Source organism: Euphorbia lathyris, chromosome 5 (genome assembly GCF_963576675.1).
Source record: "Euphorbia lathyris chromosome 5, ddEupLath1.1, whole genome shotgun sequence".
NCBI classification, from domain to species: Eukaryota; Viridiplantae; Streptophyta; class Magnoliopsida; order Malpighiales; family Euphorbiaceae; genus Euphorbia; species Euphorbia lathyris.
The window spans coordinates 20,977,847-20,981,489 of NC_088914.1; the positions used below are offsets into that span (position 1 = coordinate 20,977,847).

The 3,643-nt window shown below is 31.9% G+C and overlaps 1 non-coding gene and 2 pseudogenes across 1 annotated transcript; all 3 read left to right on the forward strand.

The window, feature by feature from the left end:
• The first annotated feature begins 1,514 nt into the window (after positions 1-1,514).
• On the forward strand, positions 1,515-1,633 carry LOC136231469 (5S ribosomal RNA; annotated as a pseudogene).
• Positions 1,634-1,737: 104 nt separating this feature from the next.
• On the forward strand, positions 1,738-1,856 carry LOC136231509 (5S ribosomal RNA). The gene has a single exon (XR_010689885.1). It is a non-coding gene; the product is annotated as a 5S ribosomal RNA (ribosomal RNA).
• An 11-nt stretch (positions 1,857-1,867) lies between these two features.
• On the forward strand, positions 1,868-2,050 carry LOC136231399 (5S ribosomal RNA; annotated as a pseudogene).
• Positions 2,051-3,643: the final 1,593 nt, after the last annotated feature.

Consider the following 3,643-nt stretch of genomic DNA (forward strand, 5'->3'; position numbering starts at 1 on the left):
TTTCAAAATCTGCTACTGTTTCTTCGAAATTAGTGGAATCGTACTCTTCGTCTTCCTCTTTGAAATAGGATTCAGATTCAGTAGATCAATAAGAACTCACAACCTCTCGACGTTTATATTTTTGTTGTTTTCTTTGTTTTCTAACCATCGCTCTGATACCATGTCAAAAGCTATTTTGAGAAAACATCAGAAAAACGGCTTAGCCTTTATTCAAGTAAGGCATAACCTTATATACTGGAAAAATAGAAAACAAATACAACTTTAGTGTCTGATTATAGTTACCTACACCATACCATATATGATTACTAGATATTATTATAATTAACTCCTTCATTTTGATTATTACTTCAACATGTTTTCTCAAAATATCCTCGGAGCTTTATAATTAAAGAAGGAAAATGGTGCAGCCAATGTATCTCATTTTTTGCACGCTAGAATTCTATTTTCATCTATCTTATTCTTTACAAAAAAAATATGCCAATTACTTATGCATCAGAGTGAGAGCGTCGAATTCAAGCCCTCCTTTGACCCATTTTATATCTTTTTTACGGTTCCACTACCTCCAAACCAAGTACCTGAAGATCCTCTTCATCTTTATGGTAATGGGTCCCTCCCGTTGTTAGGTAAGAGGGATAATATTCATGTCGTCATGCCTTCAAGAAATGTAGTAATCTCCCATATCAGTAACTTATTATGTGTTACTAGACATATAATTTGTATCTTTGGACGCAACAACATTTTTATCTTTAGAATTTCTTTTTGATCTGTACTAGAGCGTGTCAAAAAGTTTGTAGAAGGTTTATAAAATATGAACATCTAACTTTTGAAAAGAGACTATTGTTTAAAAACTGAAAAACGAAAAGTTTAAAATTCGCAATTAATTCTTTAAAATAGAAATTAATTGAGGACAATGCATCAAAAGTACTCAAACAATCCACAAAATTGAAATTTGAGGTAGTTGTAAAATTGAATTAACTTACTAGATTTGGAATACTCCTAAAAATTAAAATTTGTTGAGGTTAGAAAATTGTATTTGGAATTCTCTATGTTGTGTTTTGAATTGAAGGTCCATCTTTCTGTTGCCTATTTTTCTATTTAAGCTTGATTTCTTTATAATTCCCCTTTTGCACGTTTTGTATGATCCATGCAACTGCCCAACTTCCACATCCCAAAAACTTGTAATTCTAATTCCAAATTCAAAAATCCATCAATTTTCTCAATTTCACCTTTCAATAACTAACTAATCTTACTTAAACAATTAATCAATGATTAATTATTTAAAGAAATCATTCCAAAAATCACTCTCACATTTTTACAAATATATCTCAAACAAATGACTTTAGAGTGGAAAAATTTTGGACAAAAATACCCCTTGACACGTCAGTTTCGCGATTTCGATAACGACTAGGACCTCAGTCCTTTATTTGTACAAAACCATAGGACTTATTTGAAAAAACGTGAAATTATAGGTTTTTTTTTTAATATATCCCTTATTTTAATTAGCAAACAATTTTAGGTGCGATCATACCAACATTAATGCACCGGATCCCATCAGAACTCCGAAGTTAACCGTAATTGGGGGAAAGCAGTACTAAGATGTGTGACCTCTTGGGAAGCCCTCGTGTTGCACCCCAAAACTTTTGAAGGGGTGCGATCATACCAACACTAATGCACTGGATCCCATCAGAACACCGAATGACCTCTTGGAAAATCCTCGTGTTGCACCCCAAACTTTTGGGGTGCGATCATACCAGCACTAATGCACCGGATCCCATCAGAACTTCGAAGTTAAACATGCTTGGACGAGAGTAGTACTAAGATTGGTGACCTCATGGGAAGTCCTTGTGTTGCACCTCCAAACTTTTTGGGGTGCAATCATACCAGCACTAATGCACCGGATCCCATCAGAACTCCGAAGTTAAATGAAGGGTGCGGCCACATATACCAGCACTAATGCATCATATTCTATCAGAACTCCGAAGTTGAACGTGCTTGGACGAGAGTAGTACTAAGATGAGTGATCTCTTAGGAAGTCCTCGTGTTGCACCCCCAAACTTTGAAACACGAGGTTGTCCGTAAAATCTTGTCCTCATCTCTATTTCTCACACGCAAAAATGTCTCCATTTATTTGAAGGATGTACATTTTTTTTTGCGCGATGTTGATTTAAGTTTTTTTAATGTAACAGTGACATTTTAATTAATATAAAGCACTGTCAGATCATTTTACAGATACAACCTTTTTGAATTTGAAGGTCTAGTTTAATAAAATTGCCCATGTTATGTTGAATTTTCATTATCGTTATTTTAAAATAATATATTGTATGAGCGAGAAAAATACAGGTCGAAAATTGACGAACTTTTTTTTATATAACAAAACAAAGATGGAGAGAGTTTTTGGGGAGAGATGATTAGCATTCCATTTAAAATTGGGTTACCTATCCATGAATGAAGGCAAAGGCAATAGCCACCTTTTCCAAGTTTCAACACGTAAATGATTTGTTCACAAAAAAAAAAAAAAACACGTAAATGATTTCGTATTTCATTTGGAAAATCATTTGCCCATATTGGCAAGGAAGCTACTTAATTTAATTTGATTACCCTAATTAAACATGTATTTATAATCTTATATCATTTTTTTAAATGCTAAGGGTCAATTTGTTTCAGCTGTTCTTGTTTACTGTTTGTTGTTGCTGTTAGCTGTTTACTGTTTGCTGTTACGAATAGGCAGCGGATATTAGTTGATTTTTGTTTAGAAAAGTAGTTGTTTTTAATTTTTACCAAACGTTTTTTGTCTCCTGTTTAGATTTGAAAAGTAAAAAGAAATTTCGAAAATAGAAACAAACATGTACTAAATCTCAACAGAGGCAATACAAATTTAAGTTTGAAACCTATATTTAATTTATAATTTATGGAAAGGGTAGAGTTAATTCTTAAAGATTTTGTTTTATAAAATTTAGTAATATATCGAATAAAAATGTTATGCTGAGGAGATATAATTAATTTTAAAAAAATGAAATAATTTGGTGAATTTCCGTTGATTTAAATTGCAGAAAGGTGATTATTACATATCAGTTGACATGTTTATATATTTTTTATTATTATTTATAACTTTTATTATAAGCCAACAGTCGTATTTCAGAATTTGTACAAATATTTTTCTTGAAAAAATGACCTTTCAAAAATTAAATAAATATATAAATTTAAAAAAGCAAAAGGTCTAAAACTCAAATTTGCCCATTGGAGAATTAGATGTTAAAATTGCCAAATGCCAAGTACATATTCTTTGTTGAACACGTGTTTATTTACTTATTACTATAATATTAGCTATCTAGCTCTCCCTTTTCTACACAATTATTGTAACAGTCTGTTCGATATTATGCGAATATTGTTCCCCTTTGATCCAAATCTAATATCATGAGCTTCACGGCTTTAAAACGCGTTTACATATTGTTGGTCCAAAATAAAATAAATTTTATTTTTTATGTATATAGAAAGCTTATGTTTAATTTAGGGTATAGTTTCTATTTTTGTCTAGAAAATAATGAAAAATACACTTGTAAACTAACCGCCAACCGATGAGAAAGTCCGGCACTACGTAGGGCGTGTCTTCCAATACGCGGGGCGTAGATCAAGCAACCAGATA